Source organism: Thermobia domestica, chromosome 6 (genome assembly GCF_964235325.1).
Source record: "Thermobia domestica chromosome 6, izTheDome1.hap1.1, whole genome shotgun sequence".
In the NCBI taxonomy this organism is placed as follows: domain Eukaryota; kingdom Metazoa; phylum Arthropoda; class Insecta; order Zygentoma; family Lepismatidae; genus Thermobia; species Thermobia domestica.
In genome coordinates this window covers 313,116,917-313,131,668 of record NC_137459.1, presented here as the reverse complement: position 1 = coordinate 313,131,668, position 14,752 = coordinate 313,116,917, and the positions used below count along the sequence as shown (strand labels likewise).

At 40.8% G+C, this 14,752-nt stretch overlaps 2 pseudogenes; both read left to right on the top strand.

Moving 5' to 3' along the window:
• The first annotated feature begins 5,240 nt into the window (after positions 1-5,240).
• Positions 5,241-6,439, top strand: LOC145688584 (small subunit ribosomal RNA; annotated as a pseudogene).
• Positions 6,440-13,454: 7,015 nt separating this feature from the next.
• LOC145688605 (small subunit ribosomal RNA) lies at positions 13,455-14,219 on the top strand (annotated as a pseudogene).
• The last annotated feature ends 533 nt before the right edge of the window (positions 14,220-14,752 follow it).

The window sequence follows — 14,752 nt, the reverse complement described above, 5'->3', positions numbered from 1 at the left end:
TGAGCATTTTGAAACTACGTGTGAACATTCTGAAGGCAATTATGAGTATTTTGAAGATGAGCTGGAACCATTAAGTAGGCAACTATGAGCCCTTTGTACGCAATTATGAACGAAAAGTCGGCAACTATGAGCGTTTTGACGGCAACTGTGAGGCATTGGTCGGCAATTATGAACGAATAGTCGGCAACTATGAACGTTTCGACGGCAATTGTGAGGCCTTGGTCGGCAATTATGAACGAAAAGTCGGCAACTATGAGCGTTTTGACGGCAACTGTGAGGCCTTGGTCGGCAACTATGAGCACTTTTTTTTTAATGTGAGCATTATGACGGCTTTTGTGAAAAATCTGACCGCAACTGTGAAACTTTTGAGAGCAACCATGAACCCTTTAACTTACATTATCAGCATTATGAATTAAAAGTCGGCAACTATGAGCATCGTGTAAGCGAGTGTGAGCATTTTGAAATTACGTGTGAACAGTCTGAAGGCAACTGTGTTTATTTTGAAGATGAGCACCAACCAGTATGTGATTAACTATGAGCCCATTGTCCGGAATTATCAACGAAAATTCGGCAACTATGAGCGTTTTGACGGCAACTGTGAGGCCTATGTCCGCAATTATGAACACATAGTCGGCAACTATGAGCGCTTTGACGGCAAGTGTGAGCATTGTGACGCCTTTTGTGACGATTCTGACGGCAACTGTGAGCCATTAGTCGGGAACTATAAACTTTTATGTCGGGGACTATGAATGAAAAGTCGGCAACTATGAGCACTCTGACGGCAAGTGTGAGCAATTTGACGTCTACTGTGAGGATTCTGACGGCAACTGTGAGCTATTTGAGTGGAACTATTAAGCATTGTGTGTGCAACTTTGAACGCTCTGAGGGGTTTCCTGAACATGTTGACAGCATGTATGAACCACATTTCGGGAACAGTGGGCAATCTGACGGGAACTGTGAACATTGTTGTTGGCGACTTTTCACCCAGCATAACGTTAGAATATGACGGCAACCGTGGCTTCGTTTGCCGTCATTTTTGACATTCTGTGATTTTTCGTGACTGGTGTGCAATCGAGAGGAATCGCTACATTATAGGGATTAGGGTACAGAAGCAGCCCCGTTTACACTTTGTTAAGTCCTGGCTTGAAATTGTTCTATGAGGTTGTAATTAACATGAGTTTGACCTAATTCATGTTTTTGGATTGTTCTTTACATTAATTTTGTAACCCGAGCGCGAAAAGCAGCCCTTTTCGTAGAGAACTTTTTACCCAGCATAACCTTTGAGTATGGCGGCAACTGTGGCTTCGTTTGCCGTCATTTTTGAGATTCCGTGATTTTCGTGACTGGTGTCCGATCGAGAGGAATCTCATCACTATAGGAGGTATGGTAGTGGGCAATCCTGCTATATACTTAGGTTAGGTTAGGCTGGCTTATACTTTCAATTTGTTCCCAGAAGTTAGGAGAGTGTAAAAGTTGTTAAGTTTTGAGTGTCGTATTCTGTAACGGTTTATATATATACTGGATGTCAAATCACGTTTTCCCACCCTTGCGTGGGATGTATACGGCAACCGTGGCTGCATTCGCCGTCATGGTCAAAACGAGGCTGCGCAACGCCGGCAATTTCAAGACAGGTGTAGTATCGAGAGGAATCTCTACACTATAGGAGGTAGGGTAGTGAACAAGCCTCCTATATAAACATTCCCTTTAAATTGTTCACGGAGGTTGGAGAGACCGCTAATGGTATTGCTTTCTAAATGAGGCTTACTTTTTTCTCTCCGCGGCCTAGTCTGTCGAGAAATCTTGACTTCTGGCCACAGACAGAAAGCTAGTCTTCGCAGGAGGCGGAAATGGCTAAATTGGGAAGGGAAGCCACAGGCTGGTTGGTTTCTTTATGGGAGTCTAAACGCACTATCGCTGTTGATGTTGGTTAATTTTGAAGGCGGACTAATATCGGCGGATGGTAGTGTAGGCTCAAAAGGAATTTTATCAGCCGCAGGCAAGAACCCTGGGATGCTATTCACGGGCGTCCTAGCCGGTCAAGGTGTAGAGGAGGTTGCAAACCCTGTTGCTGCCTGGGAGGAATGCTTCATAGAAATGTGCGTCCATGGGCGGACCTATGAAAGGGCATGCAGTGCGGGTTTGCCAGCACGCCTAATGTTGTCCAAAGACTTCCTCGTATTTTGACAAAGAATGTCAGAAACCTTGGTCGGACGGCTGTTTCTAAGAGGGCACGTGGCGATGGGGAATGTGTGAGGTAGGCTCTCATACGGAAGTACCTGTCGTTTACGGGAAGGAGACAATCCTTCTTAACCCGAGGCCTAGCCTGTCGATCACGCCTTCGGGCAATTGACTTCTGGCCGATGCCGCTTTGTGCGGTTGCTGAATGCGAAGAATACTTGAACGGAAGCTACTGTCACACCCAGAGGACACGAGTAAGACTTATATCACTGGAGCAGGAGCCTAAATGTGCTTTTGTGGGTAGCCATACGGCCAGTTCTAACGTGTGCGAGGCCCCACGAGAGTAGGCTTATTCTGGTGGATGAGAAGTCTTTTAATATTTGCTCTGTCGGGTGAACGGAAGCCACAGTCATCCGTAGGACACGAGTAGACTTATTTCACTGGAGCAGGAGTCTAAATGTGCTTTTGTGGGCAACCTTACGGCCAGTTCTAACGGGAGCCAGGCCCCACAAGAGTAGGCTTATTCCGGTGGAGAAGGAGTCTTTAAAATTTGCTGTGTCGGGTGAACGGCTATATTTGAACGGAAGCCACAGTCATCCGTAGGACACGAGTAGACTTATTTCACTGGAGCAGGAGTCTAAATGTGCTTTTGTGGGCAACCTTACGGCCAGTTCTAACGGGAGCCAGGCCCCACAAGAGTAGGCTTATTCCGGTGGAGAAGGAGTCTTTAAAATTTGCTGTGTCGGGTGAACGGCTATATTTGAACGGAAGCCACAGTCATCCGTAGGACACGAGTAGACTTATTTCACTGGAGCAGGAGTCTAAATGTGCTTTTGTGGGCAACCTTACGGCCAGTTCTAACGGGAGCCAGGCCCCACAAGAGTAGGCTTATTCCGGTGGAGAAGGAGTCTTTAAAATTTGCTGTGTCGGGTGAACGGCTATATTTGAACGGAAGCCACAGTCATCCGTAGGACACGAGTAGACTTATTTCACTGGAGCAGGAGTCTAAATGTGCTTTTGTGGGCAACCTTACGGCCAGTTCTAACGGGAGCCAGGCCCCACAAGAGTAGGCTTATTCCGGTGGAGAAGAAGTCTTTAAAATTTGCTGTGTCGGGTGAACGGCTATATTTGAACGGAAGCCACAGTCATCCGTAGGACACAAGTAGACTTATTTCACTGGAGCAGAAGTCTAAACGTGCTTTTGTGGGCAACCTTACGGCCAGTTCTAACGGGAGCCAGGCCCCACGAGAGTAGGCTTACTCCGGATGAGAAGGAGTCTTTAAAATTTGCTGTGTCGGGTGACCGGCCATGAAACCTTTGTGAGGACTTGTCTCCTCGTTTCCACAGCATTTCCGCGCCTGTAAGTTGCGGAAGGTAGCATGCTATGCTTGAAGAACTGTCATCCGTTTAAGGACAGGAGTAGACTAATTCCATTGAGGCAGGAGTCTAATATGCTTTTGTGCACAGCCATACGGCCAGTCCTAACGGGAGCAAGGCTCGCAAAAGTAGGCTTTATTTCAATGGACCAGAAGTCTTTAATATTGCTCTGTCGGGATTGTCAGTTCAAACGGGAGCAGTTTCTGCACGCTACAAACCGCTGACGAGATCTTTCTCGTGTCAATGTGATTCCCTAGCCTGGGCCGGCGCAAGGCTGGCTGGCGAACAAGGTAATTGGGCCTCTGGGTTTCATACACACGAGGTGTCTCAGATGCGTTTAGGGTGAACAGGAATAATCCGTGCAATTCTCTAGCCTGGGCCGGCGCAAGGCTGGCTGGCGAACAAGGTAATTGGGCCTCTGAGTTTTGCATTTCGGAGTTTCCTTAATTCCGGGAGGAGCCACAAAGAAGAGTCCTGAGAGTTTCTCGTGTCCATGCAATTCTCTAGCCTGGGCCGGCGCAAGGCTGGCTGGCGAACAAGGTAATTGGGCCTCTGAGTTTTGTACACACGAGTGGTCTTAGGATCCTTCGGGCTCAACAGGGATTGTTGGAGAAAGTCTCTAGCCTGGGCCGGCGCAAGGCTGGCTGGCGAACAAGGTAATTGGGCCTCTGAGTCTTTATTCCCAGTTTCCTTAGTTCCCGGGTTAGGTTCACCGGTTAAATCGGAGGAGTCCGATTTATGTGTAAAGATAATGCCAGAGTGAAGGGAGCCAGATTTCACTTGAAGGAGCAAGAGCCAGTGTGGTTAAGAAGTGAGCCGTTTTGTACTCTTAAGGAGGGATGCCGATTGACTTTGAACGGGCTGTCCTCGCTTTAGAGTTTGGGCCAGTTGACGGGAGCTTACTTGTCCTTCTTGAGAATGAGGCCAGATAGCATGTCCTTTCTAGCTTACAAAGGCTTATGCGGAGCATTGTTTTTTGTAAGTGACTTTTTATTCTCCATGTGGCATTTAAGTACCGATTTTCCTTAAGTTAAGGACGGGATAGACTCATCGCCAGTTTGAGCGTGTATCACTTGTCGAACGGAAGCCACTGTCATCCAAGGACACTAGTAGACTTATATTTCACTGGAGCAGGAGTCTAAATGTGCTTTTGTGGGTACCCTTACGGCCAGTTCTAACGGGAGCCAGGCCCCACAAAAGTAGGCTTATTCCGGTGGAAAAAGGAGTCTTTAAAATTTGCTGTGTCGGGTGAACGGCTATATGTAAACGGAAGCCACAGTCATCCGTAGGACATGAGTAGACTTATTTCGCTGGAGGAGGAGTCTAAATGTGCTTTTGTGGGTACCCTTACGGCCAGTTCTAACGGGAGCCAGGCCCCACAAAGGTAGGCTTATTCTGGCGGAAGAGGAGTCTTTAAAATTGCTCTGTCGGATGTACCGGCAAAGTGTGGAAGGAAGCTGTTGTAACCCAAGGATACAAGTAGGCTTGTTCCATTGGATTGGGAGTCTAATATGCTCTTGGCGGCTGTCACACGGCCAGTATTAACGGGAGCTAGTCACCGCAAGAGTAGGCTTATTCCAGCGGAACAGAAGTCTAAAATGCTTGGTCGGGTGTAGCTTTCCTATCCTTTGTTAGAACGCTGTGTTGGTTGTGTCCAACACTTTCCGGCTTTTTAGTCGGTCAATTCCCTGGTTGATCCTGCCAGTAGTCATATGCTTGTCTCAAAGATTAAGCCATGCATGTCTCAGTGCAAGCCAAAACAAGGTGAAACCGCGAATGGCTCATTAAATCAGTTATGGTTCCTTAGATCGTACCTATCCTACTTGGATAACTGTGGTAATTCTAGAGCTAATACATGCAACTAGAATCCCGCCCAGCAATGGAAGGGATGCTTTTATTAGATTAAAACCAATCGGTCGGTTCGTCCGTCCGAAACCTTGGTGACTCTGAATAACTTTGGGCTGATCGCACGGTCTCTGTACCGGCGACGCATCTTTCAAATGTCTGCCTTATCAACTGTCGATGGTAGGTTCTGCGCCTACCATGGTTGTTACGGGTAACGGGGAATCAGGGTTCGATTCCGGAGAGGGAGCCTGAGAAACGGCTACCACATCCAAGGAAGGCAGCAGGCGCGCAAATTACCCACTCCCGGCACGGGGAGGTAGTGACGAAAAATAACGATACGGGACTCATCCGAGGCCCCGTAATCGGAATGAATACACTTTAAATCCTTTAATGAGAATCTATCGGAGGGCAAGTCTGGTGCCAGCCGCCGCGGTAATTCCAGCTCCGATAGCGTATATTAAAGTTGTTGCGGTTAAAAAGCTCGTAGTTGGATCTGGGTCTCGGACGATCGGTTCGCCGCCCGGCGTTTAACTGATCGTTCCGGACGTCCTGCCGGTTTTTCCTTTCTCGGTGCTCTTCATTGAGTGTCTTGATTGGCCGGCACGTTTACTTTGAACAAATTAGAGTGCTCAAAGCAGGCCGTGTCGCCTGAATGTTCGGTGCATGGAATAATGGAATAGGACCTCGGTTCTATTTTGTTGGTTTTCGGAACTCGAGGTAATGATTAATAGGGACAGACGGGGGCATTAGTATTGCGACGTTAGAGGTGAAATTCTTGGATCGTCGCAAGACTAACCGATGCGAAAGCATTTGCCAAGAATGTTTTCATTAATCAAGAACGAAAGTTAGAGGTTCGAAGGCGATCAGATACCGCCCTAGTTCTAACCATAAACGATGCCAGCCAGCAATCCGCCGAAGTTCCTCCAATGACTCGGCGGGCGGCTTCCGGGAAACCAAAGCTTTTGGGTTCCGGGGGAAGTATGGTTGCAAAGCTGAATATCAAAGCAAAAAGCATTCCCCATATGGGTAATGATTCATAGTTCTATCTTCGAACCTCTAACCCCGTTTTTATCTTTATTAAACAAATTTTAAATAATACATACATATTGACGAAATATACAAGCATTCTATAAATGTCACAAGTGGCTCCGGTGCTACCCTACGTCCTCGTCGTCGGAGCTGGGACTCACCTCAAGGGGTGCTATAGGCAAAGTCCGAGTGCTCCCCTTGAGGTGAGATTAACAAAATGGGTAGCAACCCCCGATGGTAGCGTGCCTAACGTGCTCACTACCAACGGGGGCCTTTTATATCTATAGCTAGGTGCACAATTTTATTTATTTCATTGTGTTATGGCCTATCCTTGGTTATAGCGCACAGCACCTTAGTACTAACATTATTATTCACTAGCACCATTATATTAATTTCTTTAATTTTTAGGCCACCTTTTAGTTCCTTTTTAATTAACCCTTTCCTTACTCATCACACCTGCACCTTAGATAGGTTGTTTCTCTTTTCAGGTCCCAGCCCCATTCCGGGGAGATGTCCAGGGAAGGTTTGTCATACAGGTGACAAACTAGGCCGAAATGGCGAAGAAGAAGCCACCACCCGGTGAAGACACAGGTGGAGACCTACATGCACCCGTTTAGGCAACCGTCCTGTCGGATGAGGAGGGCGCGGGGAAACTGTCAAGGATTGTCGGCCCCACCCGGGAATCCAAGGGAGCGCACCCGCACCCCCCTACCCGACTAAAGGGCGAAGAACTCCCCGCATGAGTCCAGGTGGGGCTGGGCTACATGCAGGGAGTTATTGACCCAAGGGGGCGTAACTATGATGTTACAAACCTGAGGGGATTTAGTTCGGGTATACACCACCACCCTCCCAGGCTTAATTGCCTAGAATCTTAGGATTCTTTTCTCTCTCTTTTTTTTTTAATTTTTTTCCCCCCCCCTAAAAAAAGGCGCTCATAATTGCCGACTTTTGCTCATAATTGGCGACTTTGCTCATGACTAGTGCTCATAATTGCCGACCTGGGTCCCCTGGGTGCTCATAATTGCTGACTTTTACTAATAATTGTCGAATTTGATCATAATTAGTGCTCATAATTGCCGACCTGGGTTCCCTGGGCATCCCCCCGCATCATTTTATTCTTTATTTCAAGGATAATTATAATTACAATATGTTTTACAAGATCTTATAGGGTAGCAGAACATAATATGTAAATAACATATTTAAAGGAATGCATACAAGTTAAAAAATTAAAAAAATTAAAAAAGTAATACAATAACAATAATCAAAAGATTATAACAGAATACCTCATTATAATCATTTTTTTTCCCTTTTTTTTTGCTATATATGTTTCTCTTTTCTGCATTTCTCACTTTCCTTTTCTATATATTATTTTTTCCACTCTCTTCTTTTTATCAGTTATATCATTTACATATATTTCCAACTTCTATATCATTTTACCATAGTTCATTACAACAACTAAAACTATTATGATATCAAATACATAAAATACTTAAAAAATACATAATAGTAAAAAAATTAAGATAAAATACAAAAATACAGTAGTGACAAACAAAATAACATAAAAAGAGTTATATTGTTGAATATAGAGTCAATACATTGAATTTAAAAAAAAAAATAAAAAAACATAAAAAGAGTTATATTGCTGAATATAGAGTCAGTAGAGTAAGATATATATATATAATGCAATAACAAAATAAAATACCTCACAAGAACATAGTAATTAAATACAAGGAGTATTTGTAGTTGCTTAATCTCATTAAAACACAGATAACATAAGTGATAAATAGCATAAATATATGTATAATTCAACAGAGAGGGAATAAAAGAGGAAAGTACTGAGTAAAAAAATTCCATAGATTCTAAATACAAAATTCAAAAAAATAAAAATAAAAATAAAATTAAAGATTAAAGATACACCAATTCTAAAACTTTCATAGGAATTAAATAAAATTACAAAGCATGGATTCCTTAATCTTATTGAATTTTTTTTTTTTTGTCCTTTTTTTTTTCTTTAAAGTACATTCATCTCACTCATTTTTTAACCAATTTTTTCTCTAGTTAACCCTGATAGTCCAGGTGTGCATTTAAAATTTCCAGACTGGACTTCAATGTTAGGTTTATTATCCGTTTCTGGATAAACTTAGGTACAGTGAATCTTTTACAAAAACTCATGAATGATTTTGTAGCAGCTCCTCTGGATCCAATAATGACAGGTAATATCTCAAACTTTTTACCATCTGTAAAAAAGTTTTTTAAAATTTCATATTTTTTAGTTTTTTCATTTAATGCATTTATTTCCATATCACCTTCTTCAAATCGAATAGTGGCATCTACTATTATTCTAGTTTCACCCTTTTCTAGAATTAAATCAGGTTTGTAGATTATGTCGTTATATTTAATTACAGGTTCATGCGCTACTCTGAAGTTGTTTATTACCATATGATTTCTTATAATATCTACAATTCTATTGTGTCTATTAATTCTTCTGGGGGCGTGCATAATACAACGACCAATTACATGACCTAAAGTTTCCAGGGGTTCATGACAAGCTCTACATTCTTTATTGGTATTAGGATTAGCTCTAGCCAGAGCTACACGTACCCCATATGTATTCGTACGTAATTTTACAGCATCTATAAATCTGTTGTCAGGCAATGTCTCCTGGTACAAAAAATTGTTAGTAATTGGGTTGTTCTTAAAATATTTAATACCTTTACCTTGGCTTTCTTTCGCCTCCCATTTATTAAACCAATCATCTTTAAGTAATACCTTTTTTTCAATCAAGACAGATAAATTGTAAGGTCTAGGGATTCCCAGTCTATCCAGTAGCCTATCTTCCACTGAGTTTAGATTACTTTGTAGTATTACAATTTTAAAAAATTCATCATTTTCAAGTTTCCTAAGGGAACGAACAAGTTTTAACTGAGCCAAAGATATAATGTTATGAATATTGGGAAACCCTAGACCCCCATCTCTTTTTCTAGAATAAAAAAAGCCATCGGCTGTAGATTGCTGTAAGTGTAGCCATTTTTTTAAAAAGTTTCTAATAGTAGCGTCAATTTGTAAAAGAAAGGTGTGACAGGTAAAACTGGCTATCCAGATATAAAAAAATTTAGGTAAAATATATGTCTGTAGAAGTATAATTTTTTGCCTAGGCTTCAAAGGAAGATGAGAAATTCTATCTAATACATTTTCTAAACACTCTAAATGATATTTATTTTCAATCCCTGATTTGATAGTGTATTTACAACCTAAATATCTGAAGTCTTCATCTACTTCTACTCTTTTAATAAGTTGGTTGTCCAAAGTAAGGGTAAAAGGTGGGCATAACCAAGTACGACCCTTAGGTTCTATGCCAAAACAGATACACTTGCTGACAGAAATTTCCATGCCAGTTTTTTGGATCAGACTATTAAAATTTTCTAACAATATCTGAAGATTTTTATGATGATTGGTCACTAAGACCATATCATCGGCGTAAGCAAAAACCGGAGCTTTACTACCATTTAATTCATAACCTAAGTCTGTTGAATACAGTGTTCTAATAATTGTGTCCATTACTATATTAAATAGTAATGGACTCAATGGGTCTCCCTGTCTGACACCTCTTTTCACTTTTAAAGTCACATCAGTGCCACTAAATTGTGTTACGTTATTACTATAATATGCATCAATTAACTGAATATAATTTGATGGAAGACCTCTACTTTTTAAAGCACTGGTTATAGCAGAATGTGGTATAGTGTCGAATGCTTTGTGGATATCTATTAAAACCCCATAACAACTATTATATTTCTTACCTAGCTTTAGTAGGGTATCCAGTGAAAAGCAGTTGACTAGCGTATTATTTTCTTTAATAAAACCTTTTTGACTAGGATGTAAGTTAATTACTTTACTTAACCTCTGTTCGATGATCCCTGAAAATATTCTGCATATTATTGAGGAGACTGTGATTGGACGCCAGTTTGCTACATCATCTAACTTCCTCCCTGGTTTAGGTATAAGGGTGGTACGGTTATTCTTCCAGCATTTTGGCACTAATCCGGTACAAAGTATCAAGTTATATAACTTACAAAGAATATACAACATCTGTCTGTTATTAATGTCCTTTTTAGATACCTTATCCGGGCCAACACCAGAGCTATTATTAATCCTTCTAATTCTATTCGATACCTCCTGTATAGTAATTGGATTTTTTAATATGTCTAGTTTTTCTTCATCAATCTTGTCCTCATAGAAATTAATTTTACAATCCCCTTTGACTCCCCATAATTTGCTATAACATTTAAATATATCTTCCGAATTTAATTCCCCTGTCTCATTCCCATCTATATTTAACCTGTCTTCAAAGATAAATTTAGCAAGCTTATCAGGGTGGTTATGGAACATTTCTTGTACATTTCTATATTTATTTTTACTAGTTATGGTTTTGGCTCTGTTTATTTTACCTATATCAATATTTGGTTCATTCCAAGTCTGTTTCTTGCCCAAGCAAGATAGTAGATTTTGATACACAATATCTATTCTGTTAATATCTACAGTACTGCTATCAATAAGACTCTGTAAATCATTATCTAAAACCTGATACTTGTTATGTAACTCAATACAAGTTAGGGAATGACAATACTCTCTTATATCATTCATCGTTTGTGGATCAGATGGTGAAAAATTACTATTTATAGGTTCTTTATCAGAGATTATTTCCGTAACCAGATTTTCAAAATTTATCGTTGCTATTTCAACATCAAGTGATAATTCACTGGTACCACTAACTACATTTTTGAATACATTATCCTCATTAGATACATAAAAATTTTCATCATTATTACTAAAAATAGTTGAGACACCTTGATTGTGAACATCATGTAAAGGACCTATTATTTCTTCATTAATAGGGAAAGTAATCTCAGTGCTGACTCCCATATCAACTTTTTGATTACTTTCACTTATATTCTTATTTTGTTTTAAATTTCCAGTATTCGTGTTTAGTTTATCAAGTTCTTTGCAACGACATTCCAGTTCTTTTATTCTTTTTAGGAGAGTTTTCTCCTCTTCATTTTTCTTATTTAAAATTTCCTTAACTCTTACATTCCAATTATCCCTAATTTTAGAACTTTCATCTTCAGCTTCATATAAACGAGCCTTTAATTTTTGACTCTGGATCTTCAGCACTGAGATCTCTCTTTCCCGTAACTCCAATTCTTTTTGAATCTTTTCATTAATAGCTTGAAGTTCGTTTACCCATTCCTTCTCTTTAGACAAATTCTTTTCATTACTCTCTAACTCTAATATAACCTTACTTAGTTCGCCTTCTTTCAAACTAACTAAATTTTGAAGTTCTATAATTTTACTCTCAAATTCTAAAGCTAGGTTATCTCTACATTCCGAATTACACTTTAAGATACAGGCCTCTGTATTAGCTAAAATTTTTACAATTAAATCATTAAACAGTTCATAAGTAGTTTTATTATCAAAGTCTATTTCAGTATCCACGACACCTTTAAGTTCTTGAATGATTAGTTTTCTCACTTCATTATAGTCTTTAATGAGATTTACCTCATCACTGATAAAAATGTTGTTGTTATCCGGTTTACTTACTGGTTTTGTTCCCTGGGAATTTAAGTCCTCTTCAGGTGATCCCTCTTCTACTTGCACTATATGTTCTTGATGATCTTCCGGACTAGTAAACACTTCTTCCCATTTATAAACTAACGTACATTCCATAGAATTAGCACCCTCCTCACTCAACAATGAAGCTTCTTCATCATCTATTGTCGTTATGGAAGTAGTTCTGCTCTGTGTAACGGATCTAGGTAATTTTCCTTGCTGCACCAGACGATGTTTTTTATTTCTGATGTCTTCTAAAGTTTTGTTAGGAAAATAGGCATGAATCAATTCATTTATATTTTGTTTACCTTTATTTTCAAGGGCTACTTCTATAAATTTCTCGACCTCGTCGTCCTGCCATTTTTTACCTTCTTGTCTCTTCTTTTCTTTGTCCAATTTCAGTTGCTGCCATTGTCTAGGATGTCTTTTAGACTGATGTGTCCCTAGAGCTCCCTGATTTTTAAAAAATTGTCCACACCATTGACATTTGAAATCCCCCTTAACTTTGGGGCCACTACACTTTGGAATATGGCAGTCCGCCGCATGTGTTTTTTTGAATGTACTTTCACAAACTTTACACTTAAATACAAATAGACCTGCATGCACTGTCTCTAAATGAGTGTAGAATTTTCTTTTATTTAAAAATAATAATTCGGGATGTTTAGAGCACTCAAATTTTTCTATCGGAAACAAATAAACGTCTATTAGTTCTTCTTGGCTATCACTATTATTATCGTCACAGGCACTAACTGCACTCATAATGATGAACAAGGAAAGTAATTCGATCCACCAAACTATACACATGATTAAATTAATCACTGGTTTTCATATTATAATATCTAGGTTAATTGCATTTAAGAAAATGTCACTTCAATACTTTCCCGCCAATTCTCTCACAGCCTAATATTTAATGTTATGGAATCAACTTTTTCACTTTACCACTGTTAATATTAAAGTTATTAAATATGTGTTTAGTATTAAATAACTTTCTTCACTACAGTTCAATGGTAATTTCTTGTCCATTTATAATAACTCACACTTTTGATAATGACAAGAGGATTTCCCGCCAATACTTAAATGCACATTGAAAGCACTCCACTCCAGATATTAATAAATCCTAAATTATCAAAGTTCTATAGTTAGTAATTAAATTTTAACTTTCACAAGACAGTCAATAACACTAAATAATATTTTCCTTAAATATCATTAATGCAATTAAATATGAAATCGAAGAAGAAACTGATTCATTGTCTTGTGGTATAGCTTAGCGCCAAACCTCATTGTTCACCAAAGATAATATATTTATTCACTAATCACTGTTAATTGCACTAAATTGCACTAAAATTCGTTGTCCAGTCCATAGCCAGGTCTTCTAATCACAACCACTAATTATATCTTCCAAATTACAAAACCAGAAAAACCTTATTAAATAGCCAGATAGTCGTCGTAGAGTATCCACACGGTAAGCCAGCGGAGCTGTTCCAGAGACAACCTTCTCCATCGGCGCACTTAAAGGAATTGACGGAAGGGCACCACCAGGAGTGGGGCCTGCGGCTTAATTTGACTCAACACGGGAAACCTCACCAGGCCCGGACACTGGAAGGATTGACAGATTGAGAGCTCTTTCTTGATTCAGTGGGTGGTGGTGCATGGCCGTTCTTAGTTGGTGGAGCGATTTGTCTGGTTAATTCCGATAACGAACGAGACTCTAGCCTGCTAACTAGGCGTTGGAATCTTTCCTTCCAACGTTCATGTCTTCTTAGAGGGACAGGCTGCCTCTAGCAGCACGAGATTGAGCAATAACAGGTCTGTGATGCCCTTAGATGTTCTGGGCCGCACGCGCGCCACACTGAAGGAATCAACGTGTCTTCCCTGACCGAAAGGTCCGGGTAACCCGCTGAACCTCCTTCGTGCTAGGGATTGGGGCTTGCAATTATGTCCCATAAACGAGGAATTCCCAGTAAGCGCAAGTCATAAGCTTGCGTTGATTACGTCCCTGCCCTTTGTACACACCGCCCGTCGCTACTACCGATTGAATGATTTAGTGAGGCCTTCGGACTGATACCCGGCACCTCCGTCTTGCGGTGGTACCGACGTGTCGGAAAGATGGCCAAACTTGATCATTTAGAGGAAGTAAAAGTCGTAACAAGGTTTCCGTATGTGAACCTGCGGAAGGATCATTATCAATTCATCACCACTGCGGTGGTTGATGTCAAAAGTTTCTTATTAGTGTGTCGTATCAGTTAGATTGACACCGTTGAACGGGAGCCACTGATCTTGACAGGCGAGGGAGAGAAAGGTGAGCCGTGTCTTCCCTTTAGTTGGGAAGCGAGCAGCAAGAACGGGAGCCACTGTCATCGGCGAGGGTAGCGTAGGCTACCTGTTGACACAGGCCGTGTGTCATCAAAGGATTGGAGTAGACTTATTTCGGTGGAAAAGAAGTCTTGAAAAGACTCCAAGAGAGTAAGACTTATTCCATCGGAGCAGGAGTCTTAAATGCTCAGTCAGATGACATGATAAACCAGTTCCGACGTCCAAGGGCTCAAGTAAGCTTATTCCGTTTGAAAAGAAGTCTTGAAAAGACTCCAAGAGAGTAAGACTTATTCCATCGGAGCAGGAGCGTTTAAAATGCTTGTGTCGGATGTCGAGTGCTGGGGTAGAACGGAAGCTTGTCCTCCAAGGACTCGAGTAGGCTGTGACTGCTTTGTGGGAGAAG